Source organism: Alligator mississippiensis, chromosome 3 (assembly GCF_030867095.1).
Source record: "Alligator mississippiensis isolate rAllMis1 chromosome 3, rAllMis1, whole genome shotgun sequence".
NCBI lineage: Eukaryota > Metazoa > Chordata > Crocodylia > Alligatoridae > Alligator > Alligator mississippiensis.
The window spans coordinates 296,044,996-296,063,924 of record NC_081826.1 but is presented as its reverse complement, the minus strand read 5'-3'; positions in this window follow the sequence as shown (position 1 = coordinate 296,063,924).

Sequence of the window (18,929 nt, the reverse complement as noted above, 5' to 3'; positions counted from 1 at the left end):
GTCATGAGGAAAGATGGAAAGAAATAAATATGCAGTGCCTGGCTAAACACTGACTAACAAGGGATGTGATAACTGCCTACAAGTGTCTGAAGGCTTTTCTTTAATTTATTTATTTAGATTGAGAAGGGCATATTTTAAAAGATGCCTTTCCAAGGATCTACATGCCTTTGGGATAAGCAGCAGAAATAAGCAGTCAACTGAAACTAGCAGCTCAACAGCCAGCTAAGCACTGAGGAAGGAGATAGATGGTTTTAAGGAGATGCAATGTTATAAAACCAGCAATTATGGAATAGAAAAGAAACCTACCTAACAGGGAGCTTGGCTGGACTGGGAAATAATTTAGAGAAGAGATGGAAGAACTTAAAATATATACACTGGAAATGACAATCCTGACCTGGCAGAAAAAGGACTAAATGACTCAGGGCCATTCGCGGCTGATGTAATTCAGCATAGCTGCAGTGACTTCAACAGATTTATGACACTTTATGCCAGCTGATGCTCTTACCCTGGATTTTTCCACCTTTAACACTGAAGCCAAGGTACAAAGTTCACAGACCCAAGTAACATAATTATGTGAGCGGAAAATTTTACCACCCTCACTTGCCTGTTTCTGCACTTGCATTAAAAAAAATGATAGAGTCTAAGATTTGACATCAAGCTTTTGGATCCAGGAGAATATTCTTTGGAATTAGTTCTTCTCCCCACCCCCGGCATGCAGTAAGAAGGGTTGCTATTACAGCTGGAACAAACAGGGGAGTTGAAAATTGCTTTCAAACAAAAGAGACAATAGGAGGTGTGTTCATGCCAGAAATTGCTCTCCCTCTGAGATACGCAAGCCCATATTTTGGAGGAAGCAGCTGCTTCTGCACCTGCAATCAGGTTATTGTCAAAAGAAGGGAACCAAGAGATGCTTTGAGTAGCGCGTGCGCAAGAGAAACACGGATAGCCCATCAGGTCCCCTCCTTCCCTGTTCTGAATGCCTAGGATTTGGAGAGATGCCTTGGGTAAGCAGCAGAGGCTGCGGATGTGACACGGAGGAGTTCGGAAGAGCTGTAATTGCGAAAATAAGACTGAAGGGCGGTTGTAACTTTGGACTGACGTTGAAAGCTGTCTTAAAAGGAGCTTGATAAGGTCAAACTAATAAACTTGGGAGCTGCTCAAGGGGAAACCAAATTCTGGATCTGCGAGACACTTTGACAGATAATTAGCATAAAACAGGGCAAGTACCCCACCAGACAGAACGTGAAATCGCAGAGAGCAAATACTATCAAGGTAGAATTAGTCAGAACAATGGTCCAAATCCTGTTCTTTGATTTACATACAACCAAGAAAAAAAAAAGCTGGACGAAAGCTTTTGAATGAACTGACATTGGGCTGAAAAATCATCTTTGTGGTAAAACGATGTGAATTGAGTTTGGCAATTTGGGTTGGCTCTGACGAGCTTGATTGTTTTATGGGTTATTTGGGTGGGTTTTGTGGTTTATTTGTTTTGTGGACACTTTATTTTTTTGAGAGAGAGAGGATGCCTATTTTTAAATGCCTATCGTGCTTTTGATGTTCTGGTTCCTTGTTCTATAATAGCATTGACTCTTAACTACACTCAAGTGTTTTCAGAGTCCTCATTTATCTTAAGCTATTTTCTCTCCTTGCTTGTTTTCCTCCCAACCACCCTCTTAAACCGAACTGATAACAAGGTCAATATACAGTATTCATCAATCATTACTCCACAGCTCCAATTCCATCACACCCAGTCTCTTTCTACCATGTAATACTTCAATGTGTTATTATGCTATTTGATTCAGACTTGCTTCTGGAAGACAGGTGGCTATTGCCACACTGAGTAATATAAAACATTGGGTCAACACATTGGAGTGGGTTTTATAATGCCCCAAATGCTGTCCTATCAAGCTGATTTCTGTAGTTCTGTAGGGGGATTTGATGGTCACTGATGCACACTACCATTTGGGATCAAGTGCTGGCTTCTCTTTCTCATTTAGCACCACTTCTAATTTCAACAGCACCTTTCCTTTGAAGTACCTTACAGCTCATTAATGTTACCTCAGTATTTATACCTCCAATTAGCACCTCCCATTTACAGATAGGAATCTCAGGATGTGGTGCCCCAGCATGTGCAGTAGTAGGCTACCTTCAACTCTCTGGATCATGGCATACACGTAAGAGGTCTAGTGAGATGCCCAATGAATCCATTTGGGGATGACAACCCCAAATCAAGAGCAACACAACTGCTTATAAGTTTCACAGATCCATATGTTGTCTGAATTGGAGTCCAAGTTTACAGCAAACTGGTTTCTTCTTCTCACGTTGCTTCAATCCTCTGGATGAAAGCTGTTTCGCGTTGAGCTGCATCCAGTGCCAGATGTTCCCTCCAGATCTGGCAGGATTCTTCAAATAAGTTTTGCCCACATCATGGTACCACCATAGAGGGCAACCCCACTTTCTAGAGCCATCTCAGATCTCACTATACAAAATATTCTTAGGGACACAGTCTTCTCCTGTTCTCCTGACATGACCAACCCATTGCAACCTCCTCTTCTTGACTGTGCTTTCTAAGTGTGTTGGTCCTGCTGGCTGTGGTCCTCTGCGCTTGGTATTCTGTCTCCCCACCTTTTTTTCAGGATCTTATGCAGACATCTTATATAGAAGCTGTTCTGGGTTTTGATATGCCTAGCATATGCAGTCCACATTTTGAAACCATAAAGAGGGATGACAGCACACAAGTCTTGGAAATTTTCATCTCCACCTTAATAATTTGCTGCTATATTTACCACATAATAAATTGACTTAACTACACAGTAAAAGTGGAATGGACACAACTCTGGGGCAAAGTTAGACCGTGAAAAATGTGTGACAAATGTATTACATATGAACATTACTCGTTACGATATGGAATGTGTGAATTTCTGGAGTCACGTTCATTTTGAGGTAGCCCTTTGCTCAGTGTAAAGTGATTTCCCTGCCACCTCACAGGCTGGATCTGTGACACCTGTCCACAACAGACGTCAGCATGAGACAGCTAGCCATGTTCCCACTCCTTATTCTAGAGTAAATTTAGTGTGGTGTAAAATTCAGTATAAATAAATGTGGTAAGTGTGGCATCTCCATATCCTATGACATTGGGAAGAGCCATTCATCCCCGTGTTGAGGGCCAGAGCAAGATCTATGCACTACTTGAGCCCTCAGATATGACTTAAGAGGAGCATAGGCTTTCACTGACCCACTACATAGGTGTGGATTTTACTCAGTGATAATAATGCCCAGATCCTGATGAGTTTGTCTGTATAAGTACCCAGTGCTGGGCACCCAATGCCAAGTTTCATAGATTTCATAGATTTCATAGAGATCAGGGCTGGAAGGGACCTCAGAAGATCATTGAGTCCAGCCCTCCGCCCGAAGGCAAGAAGTCAGCTGGGGTCATAAGATCCCAGCAAGATAAGCATCTAATTTACTCTTGAAGGTGTTCAATGTAGGTGCTTGAACCAGTCCGATGGCAGGCTATTCCAGACCTTGGGGGCTCGGACAGTGAAGAAATTCTTCCTTATGTCCAGCCTGAAACAGTCTTGCAGTAGGTTATAACCGTTCGACCTCGTCATGCCTTGGGGCGCTCTGGTGAACAAACGTTCCCCCAGATCCTGGTGAACACCCCTGATAAACTTATAGGTGGCCACCAGATCACCCCTGAGCCTGCGCTTTTCCAGGCTAAAGAACCCCAGGGCTCTCAGCCTGTCGTCGTAAGGTCTGTTTTCCTGACCTCTGATCATGCGCGTGGCTCTTCTCTGCACTCTCTCAAGCTTCTCCACATCCTTTTTTGATTGTGGAGCCCAAAACCGGACACAGTACTCCAGCTGCAGCCTCACCAAGGCCGAGTACAGGGGGAGAATGATGTCCCGGGATTTGCTTGAGAAGCATCTATGGATGCAAGCCAGCGTTTTGGTCGCTTTACTAGCCACAGCATCACATTGCAGGCTCATGTTCATCTTGTGGTCTATGATGACCTCCAAGTCTCTTTCTTCCATAGTGCTAGCCAGGGTAGCACTGCTGAGCCTATAAGGATGCTCCAGGTTTTTCCTCCAAAGGTGGAGAACCTTGCATTTTTCAGTGTTAAACACCATCAGGTTTTCATCTGCCCATTTGCTGAGCCTGTCCAGGTCAGCCTGGATCTCCCCCCTGTCTTCTGGTGTGGATGCTTAGCCCCAAAGTTTGGTGTCAAGTTGCTGAGTACCCTCAGTTATGATTGCCTGTGGTTGCTTAATAGTCTACAGGAAGCACACAGATACCTGGAGTTGAGAAGAAGAGTGCATACAAGTACTTATTGTTTGGCGAGTACTTACTGATTTGTGCACATTTCCATTATAATGCCATGGACAGAGGGAAATGTGAGTGATCCTTCAGTTGTATCAGGAAAAAAAACAAACCAAAAAACCCTGTAAATGTAAAGCCTCCCTGTACTTTGCTATGGGAGAGGATAGACTATAATTTCTGCAGAATGTTTTCCTGTTATTGCTTGTCTGGGAGGGAGGAAAGTTTTTAATTGGTTTGAGCCACAAAATCCGACTCCCTCCTAGGTGGCTATTGAGCAGGAGGTGTCACCAGGTATTGAGTCAGGCATCTGACTTCCTTATTTCCCAAGAACAGAGCCAATACCCTCTTGACAAATGGCCATGCCAGGACTTCAATAGCTGTCTGCCAGGAGCAGAGCTGCATGATGGTGAAAAGAATGAGCTATCTTCATGCACTGCCATTACAAGAGACTCCTTCATCCATTTCTTGTCTCCCAGCACAAAGAACTATTTTAAAAGCTGGGAATTACTTGATAATGATGACACCACCACCACCAACTACTACTCAAATAAAAATTATAATAATATCAATGCCTCATTCAATGCATTGAGCCTGATACCTAGAGGACAAATGAAAATAAATGGCTTTTAAATTTAAAATGATTATAATAGATGTCGACTAGACAAGTGAAACTAACGCCAAAGGGCACAAGGGTTAAAAAATTAAGTTCATGTGACAGTGCATGCCATATATACATCTCAGTGCTTGAGGTATATAGGAGAATATATACAGGGTCTTCATAAAGTCCTTGTGCACATTTAAACTTTAATAACTTAGTTTGTAGTTATGGTAGGAACAATTTGTAAATGGCATTTAAAAGCAAATTTATTAAAGTTTTAGAACAACTAGAGTGCACTAAGTTAGATTCCAACATAACCCCCATTTTCTTCTCATAGCTGATATGGACTTCAATTCTGCTAGCCATAGGACACAATTTACCTTCTTGTCTACAGTAGCCATTTTTCGTTTGTTAAAGGATCTGAAATAAGAATAAATTTGTTATTACTTATGAAGTCTAGCATTGTGTACTCTACTTGTCCTAAAACTTTAATAAATTTGCTTTTAAATGCCATTGACAGATTCTTTCTATCATACCTACAACCTAAGTTATTAAAGTTTTAAAGTGCACAAGGACTTTATGAAGACCCTCTATAAGTACAAGTGTGTGCACATGTTTGCATACTTTCTAGCTCTTCTCTCTTCTTCCTTTCTTTCTTTCTTTCTTCCTTCTTTCTTTCCTTCTTGGTTTAAGTACAGAAGGCTGATGCTTTGAGGAACATGATGATAGGTGACCTAGACATCAGTATTAATGGTCTCAAAATAAATGCATTGAATTATTTTGTGACAATGACATTCAATTTCATTGAAATGAAAAAATGTCAAGATAGGATTATAATTTCAATTCCTGCGTCATGTCTCTGTTGGAACGTAGAAATATACAGGCCAATATGAGAATGAAAATAACGGAGAGCGGGAAGATTATAGAAAAATGTGAAGTTGGCCTCAGAACCATCCCTGTGATGCACGAGAGAGATTATACGTACGTATGTAAGTATGTATGTATGTATAATTTCCTCACTCGCCTTTATTTTGTACCTGTATTCCAGTAATGCTACAGAATCCCTGTTGTGCTTGGCACTATTGTATTAAAACCAGTTCCTACCACAAAGAGTATACTCTCTAAATAGATAGAACCGAGCTGAGTTGCTGAAAGTGTATAAATCAGGTCATTGTCCAGACTATGAAAAGAACCGAGGTCTGTTGCAGTCTAATTGAATTCCCTATCTGCTGGGTTATGGTGTTCTTCATGTTGCTCCGTTGGGATCAAGCTTTAGTCAAACCCACTTATCCATTCCTAGCCACGGCATCTCTTCATTCAACAGCCAGTCTACCAGACTCCTTGTGTGCATAGATATAAAAAGAGTGCATTTCCTGGCCATTGAAAGGCTTAGATCTCAATGTACCTCTGAGGTTCATTCTTCATTCCCATTCAAAGCTGTGAAAGCTAGGGGCTCAGAAACTGCAGGAAAAGTAAAAATCCAAAGGAGAAAGTAATGAATTAAATGAATGACGTATAACCTCATTTGGACAAGGGGGAAAGAGAGAGAGATACTGAGAGAGTATGATATCAAATTCCTGTAGTGATCACTGCCTTTACTTCATTAACAGACATCGGCACTGCTATACTGGTTTAGACCAGTGGTCCATCTAGTCCAAAGTTTGTCCCCAACAGTGACCAGTAGTAGATATTTCAGAAAAAGGTACAAGAAGCAGGAGGCAACTGGGGAATAAACTACCCATTGGGCACATCTACGTTAGATGCCTACTGTGCAGTTGTTACTGTGCAGTCATTTAGTACAAGCATAACCAGGTGCTAAATGACTATGCAGTAACTGGTGTTACTGCACAGCAGCATCCTTGCACGGTTCCCTGGTGAGGCACAGGGCCTCGTTCCTAGCAGTGTAGTATCATGGATCCTGCCTGGCGATAGTGCCATAGCAATGAAGATTGGTGCTTGGGGCAAAGCCTACAGCGGCAGCCTGATCTCACCCCACGCACAGATCCAGGGGGCACATGCCACCCCATGCTTGCCTGGGAGCGCACTCAGGGGTGGGAGCCACCCCCCGCACCCCGAAATGGGCCGCTCACAGCTCCATCCCATGCTGCACTCCAGCTGGGCAGTACCTGTCAGCGCTCCTTTGCTTCAGTGCCCAGGGTGGTCACCTCGCTCATCCCCCGCTTGCTACAGCATTGCCCAGCAAAGCTACTGTGCAGTAGTAATGACCCATGAGCTGCTGCAAGTAAGCATCTCATCTAGGGGCAACCACCATGAAATTTTATCTGACTTCCAAGACTCTGGTTTAGTTTTTGACCTGGAAGTATGAAAGTGTCCATTTGGTAAGGTATTCAGTGAGGGGTGCACCCAAAAACCTGGAGAGACGGACCTTCACACGGTACTAAAGTTTTCAGTTTTTCTCTCATTTCTGCTTCCTTCCCTTATTTCTTTTGCAAATTACAGGATAACCAAATCACACATTTTCAAAGAAAAGACTGCAGGGGATGCAGAGGCATCTTCCTTCCCAATAAACAGCAAAATAAGATGTTCTTAGCCAGCTTCCTCACAAGTCTCCTGTATTGGCTTTCTTTGTTGGCAGGGCACAAGAGCTGATAGCAGAGCCGTGCTCCAATCTGACAATTCCTCCAGCGTGTCGCTCTTTCACAAAGGGGTGTTCGATTTCGCTGAAACCTTGACAGTCCATGAAGTTGACTGACATCTCTAGTTTCCCACCCACATCCCCGCTATGATACATTCATTATGTTGCTGCTGGAGTGGCATGAACAATGCAGGGTTTGATTCATGAGGAGGTTTCTTAATCGTGCCCCGCAGTTCTGGGTGCAGGGGCTGGAGGCAAGTTGACTTTTGCAGAGTCCCTTGGAGCTTTGATTCTGCCAGGCCCTCATCCTTACCCCATCCCATCTGCCTCTTGATACCCCAGCAGCTTCCAATCTGCTTCTGCGAGCTTATTGTGTAGAGGGTGTGAATGAGGTTCACACTTGTGTAGATGTCTGAACATCCTCACTTTGTGGCTCCGGGGCTCCAGAAGGCCTAGGACCGACTCTCCTATGAACAGGCTTGAGACTCAAGGCTTCAATCTCCATTGTCCTGCTGCTGTGCAATTATTTACACAAGTATAAAACAGAAGTGCAATTCTACCATTTTCATTTGGCTGCATTTTATACCCATTTCCCAGTGATAAAAAAAAAAAAAAATACTATAAAGAAGCAAGGCAGCAGTGAGTGAGGCACTCGGCCCTGACTATTTTGCACAAGTCCACTTATCGCTCCTCTGATTTTCCTCCCAATAAACATTTCTAAAAGGCTATTGTATTAGAGAAATTAAGGGGAAAAACAGGCTAGCAGGCTCAATTGCTTTTTTTTTTTTCATATTTCAATGTAAACTGCAGCGTAAGATCTTTGCAAAACTTAAGCAAGTATTTTCTGTGTGCAAGAGAGAGACAATATTTGTAATACTTCTGTTTATCCTGCCTGTCTCCCAGCAGACCTGTTTGTAAGTCTGCTTCTGTGTGCATTGCTTTGTGTCTACCAGTCCGTTTTTCTTCCTGCTGCCTCTCTCTCTTTTGTTATGTATGTGCTGTCTCCTTCTAAAATCCCTTATGCTTATTTTCCAGACGCATTTATTTATGTTCCCTCGCTAATTGAAAATCTCATATTTGAAGTTATTATTCTGATTGATGTCTGTCATTTTGATCAAGCAGTTGCTCACAGATGCTTTGTTAGAACAATTTTGCTTGTTAGTTTATCACCATCCATCTCCCTCCTGACCTTCTGTGATGTTTGGTAGCAAAACCATTAGATATCTCCTGCAAACAGAGAGACAATTGGCCATCCTCCCATATGCACATGGCTGCAGCTATAGCTGTGAAGACCTAGATGCCCTATGCTTAGCACAGGGTCCCACACTCTCCTCTTCCCACTTGGGGTAATGTTTGGAGATGAAGATCCTTGCTAGATTTCAGGTTTGGGGCAAATAATTTGGTGCTTAGATGACTGCCTGCTTGGCACATGCACACCACGAAAGGAATGCCGCTATTTGAAAATAAGAGGAAGGGTAGTCTGTTGGCAGGGTGCTAAAGTAGTAGTTGATAATATTAGGTCCAATTACCTACTGTGCTGCAAGTTGCATGTGTGACCACAGACCACATCTATAGGGCTAACTCCAGAATGCAATCCTGTATTGAGCCCTTGGGCTCCATAATGCATGGGGAGTAGTAGGAACTTCAGCATTTAAGTCCCACTTCAGGCTCTAAAGACCAGAAGTAGCAAAGGACTTTCATGCCGGAAGGAGAATTGCAGTGGAAAGTACCAAAGTAAAAAATGACAATGTTAAAACCCATTGCTCAACGGCTGCCTAGATCCCAGCGTGGCTGAAAAACCAGGCAGCTATCTCACACCTGAAATTAGGGGATTGATCCCAATTCAACTTTATGCACCTAAGGGGCTCCGACGTAGCCATGTAACTTCAATTGTAGGCACTTGCACACTGTTTGGATGCTCTCTGCTCCTGTATAACCATGCTCAGCCTGCATTACTCTTTTGAGTATGCTGAATAGGCTGCACTCTGGCTGTACAGTTTTTGGGGTGAATTGTACATGCCCAGATTATTCTATCTCAAGCAAGTCCTGAGTGCTACTCACAAAATTAAAAGCAAGGAAGGGGGCCCTCATTTTTTAGCCCAGTAGTTCAGTCACTTGCACAGAGAGAAGATCCAGGTTCTAGCTTTTATTTACGCAGAGGAGATTTGAACCTACTTAAGCAAAGCACACTAACTACCAGGCCATGGGTTAGGCTTTACCCAGAGTATTCTCCATTCCTTCTCTTGCAGCTGGAGGGAGTTGGAGTTGAACCATCCCTGGAGGAAAGAGGGCATTGGGTTTTTGCCCTAAACCTTCCCTTCAATGGAACAGAAGCAATCCAAGTTGCAGAAAAGATATAAGCAGTAGGGGCAGAATCCTTTTTCAAGGTAACATCTGTATCACTTGTCTGCCTTTCATTCACTTCTCCTACCTGCCCTACATACCCTGCCCATCTGGCTAGCCACTTGTCCAGGCTTGAGAGCAGGTCTGTGAAGCACTTTGGGCAATGCCTACCCCATGGCTCTGTGGTTAGAAGAGTATTGATAGGAACCAAGAGATGTAGAATGAAATCCCTTCCGAGTGAAAATGGCCTAGAGACAGGAATGGTAGTGCTTAACTTTTAGGATTCCAAGATTATATCTATATCTATATCTATCTATCTATATATAGAGAGAGAGAGAGAGGGAGAGAGAGATCGATATATAGATCTATATCTATAGATCTATCTATAGAGAGATATATATATAGAGAGAGAGAGAGGGAGAGAGAGAGAGAGAGAGAGAGCTCTATAGATACAGATCTCTATATCTATTGCTATATCTAGTCCTAATTCTTAAATATAGAGACCCTAAATTCAGGCCTAATTAACTGAAAGTTAGGCAATGCAAGATATTCATTGCCTAGCCCTCAGCAGCTTTGTGTCCCAGCTCCTCATCAGTTAATTAAAAATAATTATGCCTTACTGGGTGCTGTGATTATGATTATGAAGATGATGAAGTGGTCAGAATCAGGGGTGAGGTGGCAACAAGAATGGGCTCCCTCCATAGAAGATATACTATCATGGAGGTCAGGATGAGATCGAAAACCCAGTCACAAGCAAATCTAACTCCAATGTCTTCCCAAAGAACATCTTAAATGGGAGAAAGAGAAGGGTATAGTTCATTTTTTGTGTGTTTTGGTAGTGCCAGAGAGTAGTAAACATAGACCCAGAGACCCACTGTGATGGGCTGTTGCACAAACACAGCCCCTGCTGGAGTGTGTGATGTCATCCAAGTCCCGTATGATGCCCATGACAATACAATGTTCCCACTGCAATTTCAGAGGCTGGGTATAAACTTCATATTTCCACTTTGTATTTATAGACACAATACTGATTGATCACTGAAATTAGATCTTTCCACCCACAATTAATTTTAAGACATTTTATAGAAAAAAGGGGAAAAAAAAATAAAAGCGGTAGGCATAGCAGAGGTTGTCATTTAATTCACAGGGAATGGAAAGGCAATAACAAGGCTGAAGAAATAAAACTTATAATAGCAGTTTTGCCGTTGGGCACCATAGAGGGGGAAAAAAAAAACATGTCAAAATAAGGTAAAATAATGAATTTGCCTTCACCTTAGTTCTATGGATTGGAACGAGGTATGGTTTGACAACAACCGCTCTTCCAAAATCCAGAAGAAAACATTGTGAGACAGTCACTCGCATGTGCCAATGTGAGGGGATGTTATGCAGAAGCAGATGTGCAAAATCAGAGATTCTGCCCACCCCTCATTGAAGGCTCTTGTAGCTCAGAGCACTAGAAATAAGCTGTATTCGAGAGTTTGTAGACATAGGCAGTGCAGCAAAAGAAGAAAGGGATCCAGTGTTAATATTTACCTTTCCAAAGAGCGATGCAGACAGACCACTGGATTCCAGGTCTGCCATTACACAGCGGACATAGTCCACTGGTGGCTTTGGGGCAGTGATCCTTTGGCATGACTGGTCCATGGAGATACGTTACAGGCACAGCTTGTGCATTTTGGCTTATGGTTTCAGGTCTGAAAGGTCCCTTTTTCCAATCCCAGTCAGTCAAGATGTCAGTCCTTTTGGTACCAAAAGAGTTGGTTCAAAGCAGTCATTTGACCCATGATTGGTTTGTGTGATATTTTTTTAGGCTGTATCTCTCATATCAGGATTTCTCATCTTAAGTTCTGTTTTAACAGCTTTCTCCCTTTGACCCATGAGCATCCCCTATGACTTAGGTGGGGCAACTTATAGACTAGCATGCTACCCAAATGCACCTAAAAAGGCATTGGAATTGGTCAATCCTTGAGAAAATCATACCTGATGACACCCTGAATATGAACACGCGAGTAGTGTCTTTGCAGCCTCATATAATTAGAAAATGAGACCAAAGATGCACTTAGAGCAGAGCTGGGCGATTATTTTAGGTGGAAGGGCACTTAATGAGGGTTGGTGTCTTCTTGAGGGCAACATGAGTTTTGGTGTCTTCTTGACATCCACCTCTCTTTCTCTGCCTTTTTCCCGTTATCTCTGTTCCCTGCACCACCCCTACCCTCCCGACTTCCCAGAGCTATAGCACACCCTGATCCTTTCTCTCTTTCTCACTCTCTCCTTGCTTCCCTCCCTGGAGCTGCAGCATGCCCTGATACTTTTTTCCCACTCACTTTTTCTTTCACCCGCTTTCCCCCACACCTGGAGCTGCAGCATGACTTAATCCTTTATCTGTCTCTCTCTCTCCTGTCCCCACCTCACCCAGAGCTGTAGCACAATCTGATCCCCATCTTGACCTGGATCTTGCTAGCCCCATCTGCAGCTTATACCTGGCACAGCAGAAACAACCCCAGGCAGGTGCCAGTGGCAGCTGTAGACACACCTGGTAGGTCCCAGATGGAGATTGGGGTGCCCACCTGGGTCCACAGCTCTCATCGCTATATCAGTGCTGGACAGAAACAGTCCCACCTGCCTACCTGCCATCCTGGTACCATTTGGCAGCTGGGACATAGCCACCACCTGGCCACGGGCTGGATCCCATGAGTTGGGGTCACCCACCCGAGGGCCGGACCCAGTCAGTTGGCAGGCTGGATCCAGCCTGCAGGCTGTATTTTGCTCACCCCTGACTTAGAGGTATTTATTTATCTGTCTGTCTGGTTCCCATTTCTGCATTGTCCAAAGTCAGTAATATCCATGATTAGGAAACCTACAACAACACTGGATCATCTGATATCATATCACACCAACCCATATGTGAAGTAACAAGATATACATATAATTTGACTAAGAAAATAAATCTTTAGCATTCTCCTGCATTTGTTGATTTTGTGCCTTTGACAAGATTTATCCTCTGCAGGCAGACCACTAAGCTGGGAAAGAATAATATGTTATCAGTAAATGAGTATGGAATTGAATGTGTATCGATGATATCTGCTGTTGTTTTTAACTAGAAACCAAATCATTTGAATGATTAACTCCATGTCTCCTTTTTTTAATTTTTTTTTTTTTATTATTATTATTTCTCATGGTAGTTACAGATGGAGCTTTTAAGCCAGTCAAGGGAAAGTATATTATTTCCATCCCCCTTTTAAATACTCTATAAAGAACTCTATCGTTCATAATAGCTTTGTTTACTGCGTAGTACAGCATGTTCTAATTATCACCTCTGCCTCACTAACCATACGGTTTATATTCTCACACTCATCAGTTATTTTTATGCCCCCTGCAGAAATGAAGAGACCATTAATAAGAATAATTCTTTCAGTATAACATTTTGGGTGAAGTTATGAGAAATAGAGAGGGTGATGCAGGAAAGCACAGAAATTCAGCTGCAGCCAGTATTTCCCAGCAAAAAGTTCCATCTTTCTTCCTTTCTTAAAGATGTGAAAATGCATGTATTTGAAAACATGTTTTCAGTCTGAAATAGGGGGAAAAAATAATGGAAATGACCAGATCAGCTATGTATTAAGTACTATTTTTAAAACAAAGAGTTTAAAATAGGAAGTACGATAAAGCAAATAATGATTTTGGATGCACTTGTGACAAGGACTGGCTGAGTCCATAATGTTCTTATCTACTTTAACAAGGACACTCATGAGATAAGGTTTATTCAGTATGACTAAGGATACTGTAGTCAGCCCAAAAATATAGTAAAAAAGGGTTTATTGGTTAATTTTTTCTACTTTAACTCATGGATTTTCTCAATTGGATGACCAATTCAACATGAGTAGCGGTGACAGTGTGTACATTCACATAGTCTATTTTATGATGAAAATGGTGTTGACTATGAAGCTAAATTTTTCACAACAAAGAACACAACTTCCCCAAACTTTTTAGGCATCTTGTTACATTCTGATTGCAGTGGTGGGCAGGACGTGGAAATACGAGAAAACCACGTGGGGGTGAGAAGCAGTTTAATGAGATGCATGCTTTTCATAGATTAGACACAATTACTTTTGAAATCACGATACACAATAGAAGCTAAGGTTCATAGATTAAAGGATTTTAAGGCCATTTTCTGGGCTGACTGCTTGCCAAAACACAGATCATATCATTTCACTCGACTGGTTCCCCTGATTCTAGTATCAAGCTTATTGGCTCTAGTTGAGCTACACCATACCTTACAGAAAGGCATTAAATTCTAAAATTAAGACTTCAGGTGATAGAGAGTCCAGGTCCTAAGTAAACTATTGTGGTGGTTAATTAGCACCGCAGTGGTAAGAAAAAGAAAGAAAAATGGTGGTTAAAAAAAAAATGCCATATTTCTCCTCTAGATATGCCGAGCTCTAGCTTCCAATTCTTGGATCTTCTGATGCGTTGTTATATTTGGATTAAACAGACATCTGCCATAAAATACCCTCTCTAAGTGTTTATGGATTGTGATCAAATAATGCTGTTGCTTTCTGGGTTTTTTTGTTGTTGTTTTTTTTAAGTTCGGCTGATTGAGCTTCTTTTCTTTCTCAGCACAAGGGTGGTTTTCCAGACCTCACATCATTCCTTCAAGTCTTATGTAAATCTTTTTACTTTTTTGACACTCATTTTTAAGTGTGTACACTAGGACTGAGTGACTACTCCAGAGTACGGACCTGTAGACTATTTATAATGGGCCAGAATATGAGGTGTGGGCCTTTGCCATGAACCATAGACAAGTGGGGCTGGAAGGGACCTCCAGAGGTCATCTGGTCCAACCCCCCACCTGTGGCAGGATCATTTCTATCCAAACCATCTTGTACAAAGCCATTGCCTCCCCCATTAGCAAAATACCAGAATGGTACCAACTGTTGTGTTGCAGCTACATTCCCAGCCCCACCACGGGGAACTGCATCAGCTGCCCATGGTGGAAGCAAACTGGTGGTAGCTTAGGTTTTCCATGAAAGAGGGATGTCCTACTTCCATTTCAATTTACTGCAGGGTAGGATTCAGGTACTTGCCTTGGAATAAAGGATGCACAGTAAAGCAAAAATCTCCCTTTGCCCTGCTCCAGGGTGTTCATAACTGTCACTAAAGCTGTATAATGCAGTAATAACCTTTTCTTACTCCTACTTAATATTCCCAAAATGAGACCACTAGCCCTTTAATTCTGAAATCACAGATGTCTATCACTTCACCTGAAAGGGATTCCCAGTTGTCTTTTATCTTTCCCATGAGCCTGCCTCAAGGGAAGAATATTGCTCATTCACTTATACGCACAGATCCTATGTCAGACACCAGAACAGGCTGGAAATCTCACCAGACACACGATCTTATGAGATTTGCAGCTTGACTTTCAAATAAAAGAGACGGAGAGAATAAATTTCATCCAAGCACTCACAGCCTGGTTTCTGTACGTGCTAAGTTCCCCCAGTGTTCATTGACTTTATTGTACAGATCCAAAATGGGTGGGGGTCGATCAGCTTGAGCTGATCTCGCTTGAGGGTCTTTCCTTGCTCATACAAATTAGCTCAGAGCTTTTGCGTTCCTGGCATGAGAATGCAATCACTGCTTGGGACGAGCCAAATCCTTTGAGCTTTTCAGAGTGATGTAACCTGAAGGATTTCTGCCCTGCAGTAAAAGTGTGGCTGGTTTTGCACGGTGGCTTAAGCTCCTGTTCAACCCTAGAGAGGAGACAAAGACCAGCAGACTCTCCTTATGCCTGAGGAAGGGCGTCTATGCCTGAAAGCTTACAAACAACATTTTGTTCCCCAACTAGTCAGTTGATTTAATAAAAGATATCACATTTACCCAAATAACTTTGGCTGGTTATCATAGAACAGGCAAATATACCGACAGCTGCCAATATGCATGGGCACAATGATTCTGAATTCTTCAAAGTTCACTTGGGAGTTGCAACCATATCTTGTGGGCCAGATATATACCCCTCATTCATATTAATACCCTGTTGTCTTCTTATTGTCCTATTGGTTTCAGTGGACTATGTCTAGCAAGAAGAAAGTAATCGTGACTGAAAACAGCTTATAATGAGGTTTGATATTGGTAATATTCTCGCACCAATGGAAACAACTGACTTTCCTCTAGACGCTTAAAACACTGAACTTAATAAAACTGCAACCATAAACCTTCAAGTATCTTCTTCAATCATAAAATAATATGTTTTGTCTTAATATTTGATTTAAAATAATAATAATACAAACATTTTACAAATATCCTGACTGACCCTTATGCATGAACTCTCACCAAGCTAAAACAATGAAATGTCCAACTAAGGAATTCAGAGGCGATAATGGAAATCTTGCTAAAAAATGCAAAACAAAGGTATAATTCATTTATATTTAAAGGCAATAAAAGAGCAGAATAGGTTTGCATTTCCTTTATTTAAAATAAAATTTGCAGAGCAACTTTCAGAAGATCACTTTGTCCATATGTAAAAAAAAATAAATAAAAAAAAAATGTGTAAAGAGATTATTATTATCATTACTGTTATCCTGTAGCATGGAAGGTAGTTGCTGAGGATTGTTCCAAACTAGCTGTCAGCTGTTACTATCAGCAGTGATTAAACATAAGCACGAGTTGTGATTCATCAACAACAGATAGAATCATCACGGATGTAAAGCATTCCTCGTTCCAAGGTCAGATTTTGTATGAAGCTAGGACAACTTTATGCACCAATCTGTGTCGAGGTTTATTTATGGTAATTCCTTTACTGTCACATTATTACAGAACAGGATAAAATATATTTGCCATTGAACAAATATTTTCGGAAATTCTCAGATGTGTATCTACACACACACACACACACACACACACATATATATATATATATATGTACATGCTTAATATAATGTGTCTAGTATATTTATGTGCATATAGGCATTCTGATAACTACATTAATATTTTGCAAGTATTGAGAACCTAAGGTAGTCAAGAGCTAAAAGAGCCTTTTAGCATCTCTCTATTGGGTATCGGTTCTGCATAGTTCTTAGACTATAAACTCATGAACGGTTCCTTACCAGCTCTTTGCACCGTACCTAGCATAATGGGAGCTTATCAGAAACAAATAACCTAGGTGTTACAAATGCCTAATTAATAATAATACAGATGGCAAAACTGAGGTATAAAGAGAGATTAGGTATGTTGCTCAACTTCATACAACAGGCAAATAGCTGTGCTGGAAATATGCTCCAAGATATTTTCGCCCCTAATCCTGTGTCAGCCAGTACAATCCCCACCTAAACCCCACTGCAGAATTTGATCATCTCAAAGTCTCATCTATCCACTGACAGTCCCTAGTAAACAGAGGCCAGATAAGCCACAAATTCCTTTGGCCTTTTAGGATGATTTGCTCTCTATAATCATAAGTATTCCACTTTAGATGAGGATAAATAGATAGCTGGGGCAGGTGTGGGGGTGGAGGGAGGCAGGGAGAGGGACATAGTAAAATATGCCTGGGGAATGGCTGTTTATCACATGAATTCCCATCTTTTCATCATTCATAGATACTTTTTTTTAAGTGTAGAAGGAAAATTTATGGTCACCTAGACTCACGCCCTCACCACGAGGGCCTCTGACTACTGTTTCAGGTTAAGGCGTGCCAATTTTTGTACCAATTATAGGTGACTAGTGTCACTTCCTACTCCTCTTCCCTCCCCAGCCATGATGGCCAGGTAGTTGCTTTCAGCTGGATGGATCAAGTGGGGGACAGTTTCCAGCACAAGTCCAGACAACCACCTGAACTCAAGAGCTTTGGGAGCCAGAGCAAGGTGCCTTAACTACTCTGCCATGAGTTTTATCAGCAGATCCTGCAGTGGAGGGAAATCTTACCTAGCATAGAAGAAGTCATTATTAAGCCTGCTAATTCCTGGTTGACCCAGATGAACTATGATTTACTATTTCTTATTTGTGAGCTTTTCTCTTGAAAAGAAAAGAAAATCATTCACTTGATCCTGGAGAAGAAACCCTCCGGTGTGACTTAAGCTATTTATACAACTTGAATGGAGGAGAGTGCAGGCAAAATTCAATTTTCATTTCACACACCCTTATGGCAGCTCTTCAGCCTGAGTGGCATCTTTGGCACGTGAGTACAGTTCGAAAGTGTATTGCCCATGTAGTGTGGATGCATAAGCCAGTGAGATACAGCTTCACACCTGCTTTGAGTGAGGGGATACTTAAAACCTGGGTCTCCTGCCTCCTGGGTCTTCTGCTTCCTCTTCATCTAAAGTGTCCAGCAAATTGTTAGAGGCAAAAGAGATGTTTGTAGCAATGAGCATCATTTTAAGCATAATTTGTGTGAAGAAATAAGGGCTAAATGTGCAGAGGATGTTATGCTCTCCATATACTTTGACAAGGTGTAATCAACAGACAGAAGGAGAGACAAAAATGACCTTACCAAATGCCATTTTTCACAACACACACAAGTCAGAGAAATGTGGTGAGAGGATTCAAAGAGCATAGAGCAGCAGGAAACCAATGATGATACATTACATTGAGATAACAGGTTTCATTCAGAATCTCAAAGTACTTTTTAGACATTAGCTATTTCTCACAAGACTCCCAAGAAGAAGATAAGTATCATTTTAGCTAGGGAAACTGAGTCATACATAATATCTCATTAAAGAAAAAAAAAAATCAGAGATCTGCCAACTTCTGCAAACGATTGTTCACTTGTACTGAACTTGCCGTAGGCTCATGATCTTGCTGCATTTCATTTCTCAAAGTTATCATTGCTCTTCTTTTGCATGTCATTTGACTATGATAGAGACCGAAAGACATATATCAGATCTTCAGCAGTATACCACTGAGAGTTCACGTGGCACTTCAGTCACTTAGGCATGATCTATGCTCTCAACAGTTAAAGATAATGACTTCAGGAATAATCTTTCATAGGTTTTATATTAAATGAGACTAAAGTGCAAGTGGGGTATTAAAGCACCTTGTTATTTGCAGAGGGCTTAGAGTAACCTTAAATATGGAGATGATCAAATTTCA